The sequence below is a fragment of the Crocodylus porosus genome, unplaced genomic scaffold (genome assembly GCF_001723895.1).
Source record: "Crocodylus porosus isolate Cpor-Errol unplaced genomic scaffold, CroPor_comp1, whole genome shotgun sequence".
Classification (NCBI taxonomy): domain Eukaryota; kingdom Metazoa; phylum Chordata; order Crocodylia; family Crocodylidae; genus Crocodylus; species Crocodylus porosus.
In genome coordinates, this window is record NW_017728886.1 from 143,194,040 (window position 1) to 143,211,417 (window position 17,378).

The following is a 17,378-nucleotide window of genomic DNA, read 5'->3' on the forward strand; positions in this document are numbered from 1 at the left end:
GGGAGGTGACCGTCTGCCACTTAGCAGTGGAGGGCTCATCTTGAGGTGCATCCTCCTTGGTCATACAACCCTGCAGGGAAAGAAAATAACTGTCAATTTTTTCCTCTGCCTCCCTGATTCCCCTCAGCATGGATGCATCAGTTGCAAGTCATGCCTGATCAACCTGATTGCTTTCTATAACAAGGTGACTGGCTCTGTGGATGTGGGGAGACTGGTGGATATGTTATACCTTGATTTTAGTGAGGCTTTTGATGCCGTCTCCAACAACATTCTTGCAGGCAAGCCAAGGAAGTATGGGCTGGATGAACATACCGTAGAATAGTGGATGGAGCTTTAGGCTCAGAGGGTAGAAAACAATGACTCAATGTCTAGTTGGCAGCCAGTATCAAGTGGAGTGCCCCAGGGGTCTGTCCTGGGGCAGGTTTTGTTCAATGTCTTAATTAATGACCTGGAAGATGGCATAGCATGCACCCTCAGCAAGTTTGCAGATGACACCAAGCTGAGGGGGAGTAGCAGATATGCTGGAGGGTAGGGCTAGGATCCAGTGTGATCTAGACAAATTACAGACTTGGACAAAAAGGAAAAAACAATCCTTTGCACTGCTGCAGGCTGGGGGCTGACTGAGTGGGCAGTAGCTCTGCAGAAAAAGACAATAAGCTGCAGCTTACAGTGGACATCTGCAGCTTACAGTGGACAATAAGCTGAATATGAGCCAGCAGTGTGCCTTTGTTGCCAACAAGGCTAATGGTGTACTGAGCTGCATTGCTAGGTATGTTGACAGTAGGTCAAGGGAAGTGATGATTCCTCTCTATTCAGCACTGGTGAGACCACATCTGGAGTACAGTGCTCAGTTTGGGGCTCCCCCTACAGAAGAATGTGGGCAAATTGGAGAGAGTCCAGTAGAGGGCAACAAAGATGGTGAGGGAGCTGGGGCATATGACTTCTGAGGAGAGGCGGAGGGAACTGGGCTTATTTAGTCTAGAGAAGAGGAGACTGAGAGGGGCTTAATAGCAGCCTTCAACTACCTGAAGAAGGATTCAAAAGAGGATGGGGCTAGACTATTCTCAGTGGTGGCAGATGACAGAACAAGAAGCAACGGTCTCAAGGGAGGTTTAGGTTGGATATTAGGAATAATGTTCTCACTAGGAAGGTAGTAAAACACTGGAACAGATTACCCAGAGAGGTGATGCAGTTTCCATCTTTGGAGGTTTTCAGAACCTGGCTAGATAAAGCTATGGGTGGGATGATCTAATTGGGGTGGTCCTGTTTTGAGCAGAGGTCCTCCTGAGGTCCCTTTCAACCCTCATTTTCTATGATTTCTATGCTTGTTTAGCCACAGGCTGAGGCACTGGTGTGGGTACCAGGATGTCATAATCAGTGTTCCTATTTCTTATACCTTCTCAATCATTCTTTCTGTTTTGCATCCCTTCTGTATGAAAGGCTTAAATTCTACCTACGTGGGAGTAAAAGTACCATTACAGATCATATAACGGATGTGGCAGCTGAGGCAGAGGCAAATGAACTTAGCTGTCTAAAGTCACACCAGGCATTTCTGGTAGATGTGAAAACTAGACCATGTGCTTATGACATGTGACCTGCTAGACCACCTTGTTTCATGGAAAAGTGGACTCAGATCTATGTGCTTTAATTTCAGGTGATGGCTTGCTTGCTAAACTTTCTCATGTGCTTTGAGGCCTACCAGTGAAAAAAAGTGCCACAAATGTGTGTAATGCTTGTCCTATTTAACAGGAAAGAAACAGACAAGGTTGAGTGATTTGCCTTGGATCATGAAATGGAAGATCTAATTTCAGCTCCTGTAATTGACACTTACCTGTTGTGTGCCCTTAGGGAAATCACTTGTGTCCCTGATTTCCTCTGTCAAATAAAACATTAGGTCTTTTTACCTACCTTGTTGCATGTATGAGAGACTTATTAATGCATACTAGAATTGTTCTTTAAGAGATAAAACTTTATCTAAGTCGATCTTATGACCTAATACCTACCTTAGCACAGAAGAAAACCCACTCTGGGAAAAGGCATAAGAAAATAGCATCGGCTCTCTAGGATCTGCTTCCTCCCACACATCTATCTCAAAGAGTAGGTAGCTTCTCAGGTATGCTATTAGGCAGAACCCAGGTACTTCACAGGATTAGGTTCTTTACCCCCTCCCCAAGATGAGTGTTTGTGAACTAGCCTGCAGTGTACAGAGCTGTAACAAACAGCTCTATGGGACTACCCAGGTGCTCCAGCTATTTCCTGAAGCTTTTATTTCAAAGTACACCATTTTTCCAGTCAGCTGCCTGGAACTACTGATCAGCTGAGGCTGAAAGGAGGACTGACATCCTTTGAAGTAAAAGCTGCAACAAACAGCTTAATTGGACCTTAATTGGACAACCTGCTGCAAATGGAAGAGGGCTGAGAACCACCTAAGTATGAATGATTTGGGTTCTACTGTATAAACAGCCAAAGTACTAGCAGGAAAAAGTTTAGCACAGGTTCTTTTTTCTGTGGAGGGAGAAATTGTTCTGAACAAGTCCAGTATTGACTTGTATCGTTAGCTTTGAACTGCAATTTCCTAGCTCCTTATTTTTACTCTCAACTTGCTGAGATTTTCACCTTTTTTGATGGAAATTTTCCATACTTGGGCTCTTCCTGACCATTCATTTGTTTCCAGGGTTTGAGCAAAAACAGTTTGGATCTTTTTTTTTTAAGCTTGAAGAGAATGGGAGGGGAACTACATACTTTTTATAAAAATAGTTGCAGCACTTTTCCCCTCTGTTCTACAGCTGAAATGGCTGAATCTTGAAAGATAACATTTCTTATGGACTTTGCCCTTACTGAGGGGGATAGGAAGAAATTGGATTTGATTGGGATAATTTTAGCATTTAAAAAAGTGATTTCTGAGAGTGTGCAATACTGGGTTTTCTCTTCTTTCTTTTTTTCCATTCCCTAAACTTGTTAAATGCTCATGCAAGCAAGGCTGTTCCGTAGGTGTAAAATATGGTTGGATAGCTACATAAATTGACTAGTCACTTAGCTGGTTCTGAGACAAGGCTCCCTATACAATTTAGAGAGTGGCACTAGTCTTTACTGTGTCCTAGGACAACTTGTAGGGCTCTGGCAAGACTTGTGCACAGCTTGTAAAGGACCTTATTCCTCCACACATAAGATAAAGTATTAGAATCACAGCAGTTGACTAAGATGACTGCTGTTGTGCATACAGGTACCCTAGGAACATCTGAAATTCAGCTTCTTTCTAAGCAGAAATTTATAAGAGGCTCAGAGGATTAGATAAAAAGAAATGGAGCAAATTCAGCAAATCCAGCAAAACAAAAAGAAATGGAGCTCAATACCTTTTTTTTTTTATTGCTGCATAGAGTAAGACAGGTACCAGTGGCTTGAAGTTGCAGCAAAGTAAGTTAAGAATGGATTTCAGGAAAAAACTTTGTTACTGTGAGAACAGTGAAGCCATGGAATAGGCTGCCCTGGGGAAAGTTGTGAAATCTTCATCCTCGGAGGTTTTCAAGAAGAGGTTGGATCTGACCCAGCAGTCTTTCCTGCCCGAATGCGGCGGGGCTGGACCTGGTGATCTTGTAAGGTCCCTTCCAGCCCCTAACAGCTATGAAAATATTGGTCAGGGATGGTCTAGGAGTAGCTGTATCTCAAACGTTCTGTAAAAAGCAACCATTGGAAGTCCAGGGACTTCCTCCCACACAAATCACTGGAAAATGAGAAGAGCTCTGTAGCCCAGGGCAGGTGGATACGGGTGGGGACAATGCTCAGCAGTGGGCAAATGAGGCCAAGTTCAACAACTGTCTGGCTTATGATTAAAGCAGCTGTGATCATTTTATGGCAGACACACCAAAATGGAAATTCTGGCTGTCCAGTTAGAAGCCATGATGTTCTGAGTCATGTTTCCTGTCCCCAGGTGCAAAGCAGAATGGAGGGCATTTGGTTTTTTCCATTCTTTTGGGCTTTGTTGTTTGCCACATGGAGTCTATTTCCCATCTTGTTGAAACACATCAGGGGGGCTTTTTTTGGCCTTCCTCAGAAGCACTAGTTTTTGACTGCAGCCAAGCCTGGGGATTTTGACTGGGCTGTGCCAGTGCTCCTGCTAGGATTAAAACCTAGTGGTTCCAGATTAGATGGTTGCCTCTACTCAGAGTCAGACTGATCTCCACATTTTGGGATCAGAAAGAAATTTTACCCTAAGGTCAGATAGGGGACAGTCTAATTTGCAGCCTCACTGTTCTCACTGTGAAGAAGCTTTTCCTGCTATCTGTTCTAAACTTAAACCTACTTTGCTGCAACTTCAAGTCATTGGTACCTGTCCTGCTCTCTGCAGTGATGGAAAATAGGATATTAATCTCTCTCTATTTTTATTTTTTTAAGTTTTTATGTCAGATCATCTTCTGCCCTTCTGCTCAGAATCAAACTGATCTCTACATTTTGGGATCAGGAAGGAATTTACATGGTGAGATTAGCATGGTCTGTGGGGGTATGACCATCTTCCTTGAATCTCTCAGGAACATTTTAAACACATGTGGCAGTGGGACACTGAGAGCCCTTATCCCTATGCTTTACCTGTGGCAGGTTAGGGTGCTTTTGGTGCCTTTGGGCAATATGCGTTGTAGTTGTACAGCAGGATTGACTCTGTAATTTGGGAATAGGATAGATAAGGACTTGTATGGAATGGTTTGGATAGGGATGATTTTGCCTTGAGCAGGGGGCTGTAATATGGCTTTCAGAGGTTTCTTCCAGCCCTATTTTTTTCTCTGATTTTGACTCTATTATTACAATTTACTATTTAAATATGATATATGATTATATGAATAAAGATGATATTGTCATGCATATGCCTAAGAGGGGAGAGTTAAAGTTATATTGGTACCTTCAACTTATTCAAGTCTTGACTCCTGTATCCTCTAAACATGAACCCTAACAATTCTTTAAAGGATTTTGATGGATGAAATATGCTATAGGACACACTGTTGCAGTACAGTCTTTTTTTGAATTAGTAATTGCATTAGCATGTGTGTTGATGACCATTGCTTAAAAGTAGATACTACCTTCTTGACAGAAAACTTCTTTGCTGAAAGCTTTCTCTCCCCCATCTTCTCCAGGGCTATTAATAGATTGCATACCCAAATTCCATTCAAGTTTTCTAGGAACTCCTTATATTATATAAGAGACTGTTTTTCCAAGTTTTGTATTGCCATTGCATTGCTAAGGACAATGCAATGAAGATCCTTCTTAAGAAACTAACAGAATGCCATTTTTTACCCTAATGACAGACTTTGCCAAGTCAAATATTAATGTGTCTGTCTTATGCCTGATTTATTGAATAATCTACAACACAGAATTTTTCTTCGCTAGCTGTGGAAGTCCCAACAATTATAGTTTGATTTTTACCTCAAAATCCTGAGCAACCAGAGATGCATAGTCTGATTTTGACCTCTCAGGTGGTAACAATTAAAGGAGTCATATAAAAGAGTCACATTCATTCTTGTTATAGCCTTGACTAGAGTACATAGTAGTTAAACCTCCATATATTATTGTCCTAATTTCCCCCCACAAGCACATTCCCATTTGCTGGGAGAAGAATTAATCATGGGATAGGATTTAGGGGCATATGGGGGAGTGCAGAGGAAATTTGAATAAGAGTCCAACTGAATGTCTTTGACTAAGACTATTTTAGCTTCAAGCCACCCAGACTGAAGTTTTGTACATATATGGTTCTGCTCTAATCTCCAGGTCATAGGTTGGACAGTGTCAGTTCCTTATCTTGAAGCTGTGCCACTGTGCAAAAAGATATGGAAGATTCACAGGATTGGAAGAAAAAAAGTGTAAGTAGTACTATGACTCTGTACCTAGTACTAAGGGCCCTCTTCTAGGAGGGCAGGTGTCCTGGGTTCTGTCTGCTGCTCCTGACAATATTTATGTAGTTGATCCAATGCCTGTTTCACGTGCAATGCATAAACAGTTCCAATGGTATTTTGAGGAGGACCTGATTCTATCCGTATGCTACTTGTAATCAGGAAACAACTACCAGATTGGACACTACAGGGAGCTTAGATGTTCCTCATGGAGCTTAGCAAGGGACCACGTCCCTGACCAATGTTCCGTCTAAGGAGTAGCGGTCCGTGAGCACGCCGCTTCGGTCCGTGAGCACGCCGCTTCGGTCCCGTCTCCCCCTTTTGGGGCGACGTGGGACACTTACCAAAGGTAAGCTCCTCACTTCTCGCCCAGTGCAGGAAGTAGGGGCTGGGGCCTGGCATGGGCTCCGCCAACTCTGGGAAACTGCTCCGCTCCCCTGCATCACCTCAAGGAGTGAGGAGGCATGTGGCATCAAGGCTGGGGAGTGGAGAACTTCCGTGGAGCTGGTGGAGCCCGTGGAGCAGTTTCCTGAAGCCAGCAGAGTCTCACTTGGGGCAGACAGCAGCTTCTCCCCAAAGTGAGGCAAGGCAGGGATGGAGGCTGGGGCTGGTGTGGGCTCTGCTGGCTCCGGGGAACTGCTTCTCAGGCTCCATTGGCTCTGGAGAAGTGCTCCTCTCCCCAGCCCTGATGCCACATGCCTCCTCACTCCCTGAGGTGATGCAGGAGAGTGGAGCAGTTCCCTGGAGCTAACGGAGCCCGCACCAGGCCCAAGGCCCACGGCCTCAGGCCCCCGCCTCTGTCTCTGTCCCCATCCCTACCTCCATCCCCCCTTCCACCTCACCTCAGGGAGGAGCTTACCTTCAGCAAGTGTCCCACGCCACAGCCCAGCTCCTTTCTCGGAGGGTGCGCAGCCTTAAAAAGTTTGTATGCGGCAAGACTTTTACTTGTGTGCAGCCGTGCATGTTTGTACCTTAGAGGGAACCTAGTTCCTAACTACTGAGGTTGGAGCTACAGGGCTTTGGCACCTAAAATAAGACACAGGCAGACTTTAGGAACCAGGGTCCTTTTGGGGATTCAGGAAGCTAAGCCTAGATTCAGTTGATTTTCACTACCCTTGGGCTTCTACATTCCTAAAGCACCTTTGAAAATTGGACTTAGGATCCTACATTAGTAAGTGCTTTTGAAAATGTCACCCTTTTGAAAATGTCAAGTTGTTTTCTTTTTCTTCCAAATTTTTGTTATTCTTGGTGCTGCCTGCAGTAGTTTCACATGTTCACAGGAATGTTGAGATTCCTCCATAAAGTGTGTTTTAAAATGTGCAAAATTTGCTCAGGTATTAAGATGTATGAGTCAAGCTGGTAGTGTACTTCTGAAAGGTAACTGATAATCAGGAAGAAAATGGACTTTTTATAGAATAGCAGGAAGAGGAGTTAAAATACTCTAATTAAAGCACCATGCTGTACCCAGTTTATAACTTAGAATTGATCAAATGCCACATTATTTTTATCACTTGGTATCTTTTGAAATTATTTTTATTGAATTTTGAAGAGCAACATTTTATGCACAATCCCATGTCCGTCATCTTCATGTTCTGGCATTTTATCTGTGGACCCAAGGGAACAGGTTTTAAATACTTTACAATACTTTATACAAAAATAAAAACATAGCGGGTGTGCTTAGTATCTAGTGCAGACCCTCTCATGTACAAGATGTTAGCACTGCATATTGCATCCAATACAAAATACCCTTTATGTCTCATTATGTTTTATGAGGTGTCAGACTCTAGCTGCTTTAATAGTTTGTGCTACAAAGGTCTTAGTGAAGTCTGGAAGGATGAACCCTGGAGGCTCCTAATTCTTATCATGCAGTTTAGCAATCATGATGCAGTCCTGAACATAAAGTAGAATGTTTAAGCTTCTGACTGCTTCACATCAATATTTTTGACTTACTCATTCCAAGAGGTTTCATGACCTATGATGAAATCAGTTGGTCTCTTTCTGGCTCACTTGATGCCTCACTCTTGGCTCAGGTCTAACTTTTTTATCCCTTGTTGACTCTTTAGTACAATGTTATATAGTTACAATCACCATCCTTTGAATGAAGCTTGTAATAGATATCAGTTTTGTCAACTCTGTGGGATATTAAAACTTTTAGGGACTTTAATAATCGGGATGCTGAAGCAAATGCTTCTCCTTAATATGATGCACTGTCAATATCCAAAGTTTTTTTGCTGACTGATAAAAAATGTTTTCAATAAATGGGCTTATGGCTGGAGGACAAAGGTGGTAGAAATTATTTTACATTTATGTAGCTGGAGCTACATATACAAATTTTTGTCCCATGCTATTGTTGCCCTGAGGGGTCAGGCCAGCTCTCAAGATCTCAATATTGCGCTGTTAGGAGGGTGTGACAGAATTGCACATAAACAAACACACAAATCAATTACGTGCATACACACACACACACACTACCAGCTCAGACACATATACATCCAAACCAGCCTAGGCACATGCATACCTATCACCAATTCAAGTACGTATACTATACATCCCAAAAGTTAGACACAAATCACTAATTAGTATATCATACACACAATTACATATATACACACACACACCAATTCACACACATACATCCCACCTACACATACACACAGGTAAGTTCCTAACTTGGGTGGTACAGTGTGTATATGTGTGTGCTTGCGGGAAGGTTCAGGTGAGAGAGAGAGTTAAAGTGTAGGGAGTGAAAGTTGCCAGAACTGGGATTAGAACCAGTGGACTAGAGAGAAGCTGGCTGAGGAACTGAGGCTTGAGTTTACTTAAGGTAGATTGGGGCTGGAAACTGAGGCAGACAGCTGAGTTTTTTTTGGGGGGGGGTGCAGATAAGTGGTGGCAAGGAGGAGTTAGCCAGGAAAGAAACTGAGGCAGAAACCTGGTTGCTCAGGGGAAAAGGAAAAGGCAGTGGGAAAGAAACAGGGGTTTTGGAGGCAGAGAGGTGCTCTGGACAGGTGTTCCAGGTAGCAGTGAGCCAGAAGCAGAAGAGGGAAAAATGAGACAGAAGTTAGAGGGGGAAGGAGCAGAGACTGGAGCAGGGCCAAACCATAGTAAAGCAAAACCCAACTTAGGGGTTGAAATAACAGTTTTATTAAACAGACAACACACTACACAGCCCCATGAAGTTATTCGTTCACACACACACATACACACACACTTATACTCACTCACAATGGCAGCAAGAGAAAGAGACTCAGTGGAAGAGTTGGAATCCAGGTAGGGATGAGAAGCAGAGTCCAAGCCCTTGGCTGAAGAGGGGGTAGGGAGTGATAGCTACCTATCCAGTCTGGAAAGGGGTCCTTGTCCAGTAGGTGTTATCCAGAGTGCTGTTGCTTGCAGGGCCTCTGGGTGGATAGGTGATGTGGCATGGTGCTGGTCCAGATGGAGAGGGTATCCCACTGGGTCTGTCTTCACTGCCCCTTTTTATAGGGGCAGACCTTGTGTGACCCTAGTGACAGGAGTCATGCCCAGGCAAGGGTCAGCCCTGGTATACTGAGCATGTGTGCTCCATGTAGGGATGTGCAGTTTTGGGTGTCTGTAATGGTGGGCTACAAGGGTAGAGTTGCTGGTTCTGCAGGGTCTTTTGTCTTTCAAATGCTGAGTTCTTGTCTCTGTTCCTGGGTGAGGTCCGTGGTTCCTGGATGAATCAATGTGAGGTGATGGCCCAATTGTTACAGGCCATTCAGTAGAGGCCTGCTACCATTGTATTTGAATCATTCCCAATCACTCTCATTCATCCAGGAACCAATTTACATGGGAGGGGGACATGAATCATACAGTTGCAACACAGGGGATGCCTAGGCAGAGGACACAAAATGGAGGCTTGACATACAAAATGGAAACTTGACATGACTTATGCTAACTTACATATATAGGCCTAAAACATTAATCGCACAATATAAAAGCAGTACAAACATAATAATTATCACTTATAAAACAGTGGGTAGCGATATCAAAATAGCAGGGAACTTATTTGCAAAGAGGAGAGAGAAAAATAAAACTTACTACCTAAAATATAATGTTAAAGCTTATCCTACATCTTAGCTTACTTATACTTATCTATAGGGAATAGAGAGGGAGAAAAAAAGTCAGAAGTAGTTGGGGAAGGGGAGGTAATGCATTTTAAAATAAAAGAAAAAAAGAAAAACTGGGGGTTTTACTACACTATTAAATCCGCACACATTGTTTGAATGCTAACCTCAGCCTCTGTTCTGAGGAAAAATAATCAAAATAGTTGTCATAATTTTGTTTTACTATGTGGTAGTGTAACTAAGGGGTGGGGAGTGACCAGGACACCAACCCTGGGCGCTGACTTAAGGTGGGGCATAAAAATAGCAGCAACCATGCTGCTGGCCTATCCACCATCACTGGCAGCTCATGTGCAGGTGATACCCTAGGCACCACTGCTGTCCAGGGTATCACCTGCATAACTGCGTAGTTATATACCTCTGTTAATACATAGTCCCTGTAAAGCCACTATTTAATATGTTCTTTTTGAATACTTAAGTACTTTCTTCCTTGGAGTCGAAAGGTCAAATGTCTGCCCATTCAACCATTTATTAGACAGCCATCATCACTCTAGAGGACAGAGATTAGGGGGTGGTGGATGAATCCATTAAGTGGTAGAGACGGTGGCTTTCTATTTTGGGCAACATGTTTGCTTCTGAATGATGCAAGGTGCCCATAAATAAAGTACCCCCAGCTACACAAAGAGAAAGGACCTTGAGAATGCATACAACCTCTTATTCTACCTAAAGTGCAAGAAGAAGAAAGTGTTTATTAGGATGTTTTATAATCAGAAAGAATTAATTGGATAACAGTCCCTTGTTAAAACTGGCAAGGGATTATAGGGTTATGCCCCTTTTGTTCCTCTGTACTTTTGGAAGAAAGTACTGGGCCTATACTTTAATGAAATATTAGTGGTGTAAGGTAAACATGGAGTGGAACTGCGATGCTTTTGCTAGCCATAAACTGGGAAGAATGGCTGTCTGGTTCCCTGCATAGTGGCCAAGCATTGTTTACCTTTATGCTATCAAGTACATCAGAAAGATGGCAACAGGTGATAGTAAAGGATACCAGAGTCTTTTGAGGTTTTTTTCCATGTAGGCTGCTTGATCTGTTATTGATCTGCCATTACACCCAATATCATGTGTGGTCCTCTCCTGTGGGCACTGATACCTTTTCTTACATCTGTTTCACTCCTTGCTGCTTTCGATAAGACTTGTTGCGAAGAGGACAGATAATATCAAAACAACATAGGAAACCGAGAGAACAACCAAGAAGAGAATCACTTTAAACAAAAGGATTTGTAAAACTTGATTGTTCTATGCCTGACCATGCCAGGACTCCAATTTGAATTAAACATAAGGTGGCTCCTTTCACTGAATCAATAAGTGCAAATAACATAGCTTGCAACCATGTTTTATTTCACAGACAAAAATGGTTCTTAACAGCTTTCTGAAGGCTATGCTTCAGACACCTGCTGTTAAAGTTGTTTGCTTTTTCCTAGAAAATTTGGTCTTTTACAACATTAAAACAGACAAGCATGCAGTCAGCACACTTGGGGCTAGAATTTGTAGATGTTTGAAAGGCACATTTCTTAATGAACACCATAACTTCTGCAAACTTCCTTGTAGAAAATATAAATGGCAGGGAGAGACTGTGGAAAAACTCCATTGCAGCTCTCTCCCCACACTCACAAACTTCTAATTAGGGCTGCCTGGTTTGTAGACACAGATGATTCCTATTGTTGTTTAGAAAGGTCAGTTTGCTGGTTAGCCGCATGACTCTCACTTTCATAATAATGGATTCTGTAGCAACATCCAGTTCTTCTCTTATTCTTCTTTGGTATGAATGCTCTGCTATTTGGGTTGCTACAGGGACCTCATAGCATGTATTTTGCAGCAATTGTTTCTGTTCTACAAATATGCTGTTGCATATTATAATATTTGTTGATTTTTTGCAGCTGGTGTGTGAATGCATTGTAGTCCCAACAGGAGAGTAATTGAGATGTAGACACTGACTACAGCTGTTTACTGCAGTATTCCACTTCATGATTGGCGATACAAATGGAGAAAAAGTTCCTAGGAAAATATGTGTTTGATTTACAGTATCCAACTCTATAAAGGCACAACCTTATAGCCTGTTCCTTCCCCAATAACTTATTTTCACATAGATCATTCAGCAAACCTTCCATGAAGACAAGTTACCTCTATATCGGTCACTTTTGCCACCTGCTACAGTTTTCTTTCATCTCCCCCTTTATCAAAGACAGGTCTCTGCATCTATCTTCCCTTTCCTGACCTTGAAGCACCTAAAGCACTGAATAGCATCACTGGGAATCAAGGAGTCTCAAGCATGCAATGCCTTGCAGAACTCAAGATGCTTAGCACTTTTCAAAGGTTATTTTCCCCCCATAATTCTCTAAATATTACATTGCCCTCCCATTTTTCACTCTTGTGCTTTCCCATATTGAATGTTAAAGCCAAGACTTGCCAGAAAAATGAAAGTAGAACTGATTTTTCAACTATTTTGTTTTGAAAGTTTCCCAACCCCCATTTTAAAGCTACACTTATGAGGGGGAAACATCCTTAATTGATGTATCGGTGTTTATTGGGTGTTATTTTATGCCAGAGGAGGAGCCTGAGTGGTATTACTCTGATACTGATTTGTAACTTGTATTTTACAAAACATTTACAGTTGTTCATTTAAGCTGAAGTATGGACAGCCGGCTAACTACACATATTAACATGATGTTGTTAAATCTAATTTTTTTTCAGAAGTGCCTAGGGGAAAGAAAACATCCATACCTAATTCAAATTGAGTCTTTAAAAGGAAACCAAAATAAAAAGTAAAAGCCCAAAAACTGAACATGTTTTTTATTGCTATTTTAAAAATACGAATTTAGACTGACAACCTATATACAAATATGCAACATGATCAGAATTCAAATGCAGAAAAAAAATACCCCATGAAAAAGCACTGTAGTTAGTTCACATATTGGGTAAGCATTTGTGGGCTTGATTTCTTTTCCACAAAAAAAAGACATAACCTAAGAAAATTAATTTTAAAAACCAAATATTCACTCCACCCTAACTAAATGTTGCATGAATAAACAATGTAAATGATAAAGCAATTATTTCATACACTAGGCAGAAGCTTTCGTGTTAATTAGACAGTCATTGGCAGGTGTATTTTTGTAGATGATTTCTAAAAGTCCAGTGGATTAATTCCTCTGGTATTAATTATACATGTTCATTAAAATGGTGCATGTGCACACATACACATGCATTTTTATGATCATAAACTCAGCTACACTTTAAAATTAACAGAACTTCTGAATTAAGAAGGAATATCTATGTTGGAGAAGGCCAATAGAAAAGCACTGTTAGATTAATTTGGTCACTTTAGGGGTGGGACAAGCTAAGAGCTTCAATCACACGTCAGAAAATGACACCAAGCACCCTAAATATTTATCCAAACCACTCTTGTAGTTTGGATAATTGCATGTAGGTTAGACCTCAGCTGGTTAAATACATAATAAAAAGTAAGTAAATTACTATTGAGAAAAACAGTGTGCTTAATTTTTTGACAGAGCAGTAACAGCAGTTTACAAGCACATAAATTATACAGAATAGACACTGTACTCTTTCCCTTTCACAATGATATTTAGCGAGCGCTCTAACAATCTCTAAACCAACTGTTTATAAAAGCCCCAGTGGAAAGGATCCATCCATTAACTTTACCTGAAAAATAAAAAGAACCCTACTGTTAGTTATGGAAGTAAAAAATGGCTGACAGTAGTTTCCTGGCTCTTGGTGGTTTTACTGTGGTATTTACAATGATAGAGAGGAAATGTGCAACTCCAAAGCTGCTGGAAATTAAAAATGACTCCATAAATAGATAACAGAAAATTACCAATGTTCTACCAAATGAACATGGATTCACCTGAAAAGCTACAGCTAGTATGTTATTGATTCACAAAGAAAATACTTTATTTGTGCAAGTAAAATTAATGGTATCATATGAAAAATACATGACACCTGCTTAGCAACTCCCAGTACCATTATACAGCCCAAGGACTTATGCTGATACTGGTCATAAATATTATATATGTAATGAAATTTAAATTTGATACTAATTTAATTTAAGTATTAAAATCCAGGAATTAAAATGATGGTTCTCAAAGCAATACTAAGTCAAGCATAGTGTGTGTGTTCAATTGCCAGCTTGTGATAATTATAAACACACCCAAGATAAATAAAATAGGCTGGATTTCATTCCCACTGATTTAGGAGTTTTGCCCTTGACTTGACAAGGCTCTGGCTGCAAAATGTGACCACCCCTAAGTTAATGTGACCTTCAGATTTCACTTTGCCACCTTATATTTTACCCATATACACAATCATATTGTGTAGTCTGGGGTTGGAATTTGGCTGAGAAATGGTGGTAGGATATTTTATAGAGAGTGCATACAGAAATCTGAACCATGTACAAACCAAAACCCATGATACAAATACCTTAAAGTTTTGAAGTTAAGGTCTAGATCCATATGGTTCATATCAGAAAACCCAAGAACTTTGAGGGAATTTGGATCTCAATTTAAATAGTGATCTATACATGATAGTAACCTTTCTTGTAAAGTGGGTCTTATTAAATGAAGGTTATATATTTTTTTCTGACTCCTGCAATTTAGTTGACTTCAACAACATTTATTCATAATACCAGAGAGAGATGGTGGAGGTATGGGAGATGAAAACCCTTAACCTACATATACATTAAGATCTGGAAAGTGTGACACAGGATGAAGTTTTTGCTTCATTACTACTTCACAAATCTCATTGATACCAGACAGCTGTATCCTAAACAGTGAGTACAGCTGAAAGTGCATGTTTTGACTTGGACTTGAAGTTACATAGATTGTGCATTGATCTCTGCCTCATCTGCTTCAGAAAGAGTGGTGTGAGGCATAAGTGGCAGGAGAAAATATTATTTGGAGTGCACCCAATTGCCCCTCCCTCCTGCAGGGCTGTTGTGGGGGCCAGCGCATGCTGGTGTTGTATGCACAGTGGCAGCAGAGCATGCGGTAGGGGCATTGGGAGTGGCGGGCCATGGCAGTGGTGCTGTCACTGGCCACTGTGAAATTAGTTTGGGGGGGGAGGGGGTAAAGCCCCCTTAGTCCCAGCCTCCTACTGCCTAGGGTGTGAGGCATCTTGCCCTAGGGAGGAGACAAGGCTCATAGGGTTTCTGTATACAGCTGCAGGGACATGTCTGTACATCTGGAGAACAGATATGGATCCCTAGCAACAGAGGAGAAGGAGCATGTTCTGTCAGCAAAAGAGGCCAGGTCAGGCCTCCCCAAGGTTGAGAGGATTGAGACCATTGCCACCAAAAGGAAGCAATGGGTGGTGATGGTTGGCATCTCCCTTCTGTAGAGGACAGAGACATCCATCTGCTGGCCTAACCTTTTGTCACAGGAGGTCTGCTGCTTGTCTGGAGCCTGAATGCAAGATGCCATGGAAGGATTACCAAGACTCATCTGGCCCTCCGACTACTTTTCCATGCTTTCACATGGGCCAGTGATACTGCCATATCGGACCTAGAGCAGATCAAAAGTGACTCTGGGTACAAGGGTAAAGGGGACAGGGGCTCAGGTGGTGTTCTCTTGGGTCCTTCTGGTCAAGGGGAAAGGCCCAGGCTAGATCAGACACATCTTGCAGATCAGTGCATGGCTGCACAGATGGTGTCACAAGCAAGGCTTTGGCTTCTTTGACCTTAGGATGTTGTTCCAAGAAGATCAAGAAGGGTAATGTCATGGTAGAGGTCTGCTATAAACCACCAAACCAGAAGGAAGACATAGATGAGGCTTTCTTCAAACCACTAGTATAAATTTCCAGATAACAGGCCCTGGCTCTCACAGGGGATCTCAGCACCCTAACATCTGCTGGGAGGTCAATATAGCAGTATGCTGTAGCATTCAGGAAGTTTTTGGAGAGTGTTGGGGACAACTTCCTGGTGCAAATGTTGGAGAGACCAACTAGGGGCTGTGCTTTTCCTGACCTTATGCTCAAAACTAGGGAAGAATTGATGGGGAATGTAGCAGTGGATGGCAATTTGGGCAGTGACCACTAGATGACTGAGTTCAGGATCCTGAGCAAAGGAAGGATGGAGAGCAACAAAGTAAGGACCCTGGACTTCAGAAAAGCAAACTTTCACTCACTCAGGGAACTGATGGGAAGGATCCCCTGGGAGGCCAGTCTGAGCGGAAAAGGAGTCCAGGAGAGCTGGTTGTACTTTAAAGAAACCTTACTGAGGGCACAAAAATGAACCATTGTGTTGCACAGGAAGTTTAGCAAATATGGCCGAAGACCAGCTTGGCTTAGCAGGGATATCTTTAGTTGGCTAAAACACAAAAACAAAGCTTATAAGAAGTGGAAATGTGCACAAACAACTAGGGAGGAGTATAAGAGTATTGCTCAGGCATGCATGGATAAAGTTAGGAAGGCCAAAGCACAATTGGAGTTGCACATAGGAAAGGACATGAAGGGTTTCTACAAGTATGTCAGCAGCAAGAGGAAGATCAAGGAAAGAGTGGGTACATTACTGAATGGGGAAGGCAACCTAGTGAGATAGGATGTAGAAAAGGCTGAAGTAGTCAATGCCTTTTTTACCTTACTTATTCTTCACAGGCAGGTTCAGCTGCCAGAGTTGTGAGAAGGTGGTACTATTTACAAAAGTTGTACAGGTACAAATCCACGGGGCCAGATGCAATGCACCCGAGGCTGCAAAGGGAGTTTGCTGAAGTGATTGCAGAGCCATTAGAACATTTGTGGTGATCAAGAGAGGTCCTGGATGATCAGAAAAGGTCAAATATAGTGCCATCTTTAAGAAAGGGAGGAGGATCTGGGGATTTGTAAATCAGTCAGCCTCACCTCATCCCGGGAAAAGTCATGTATCAGGTCCTCAAGGACCTAATTTCTAAGCGCTTCATCATTTCAGAGTTTCTAGGGTCAGAAGGGACCTGAGCAGATCATCTAGTCCGACCCCCTGCCATGGCAGGAAAGAGTACTGGGGTCAAATGACCCCCAGCAAGGTGTACATCTAGCCTCCTCTTAAAGGCCCCCAGGGTAGGAGCCAGCACCACCTCTCGTGAAAGTTGGTTCCAGATCCTAGCCGCCCTGACCGTGAACTAGTGCCTCCATATCTAGCCTAAATCTACCCTCTGCCAGCTAGTGACCATTATTCCTAGTCACTTCTGGTAGTGCTCGGGGGAACAGGGACTTCCCCAGTGCCTGCTGGTCCCCTCTGACTAGTTTCTAACAGGCTACTAGATCCCCCCTCAGCCTTCTCTTGTGGAGCCTGAACAGGTTCAGGTCCCGTAGCCTCTCCTCGTAGGGCCTGCCCTGCTGCCCCCTGATCATGCAAGTGGCCCTCCTCTGGACCCTCTCC

General features: G+C 42.4%; 1 long non-coding RNA gene across 1 annotated transcript in view; it reads right to left on the bottom strand.

Moving 5' to 3' along the window:
* Positions 1-12,879: 12,879 nt before the first annotated feature.
* LOC109324613 overlaps positions 12,880-17,378 on the bottom strand; it is a 22,246-nt gene continuing 17,747 nt past the window's right edge. Inside the window, exon 3 of the long non-coding RNA XR_002104969.1 lies at positions 12,880-13,675. This is a non-coding gene — a long non-coding RNA (uncharacterized LOC109324613). The remainder of the gene's footprint in view (positions 13,676-17,378) is intronic.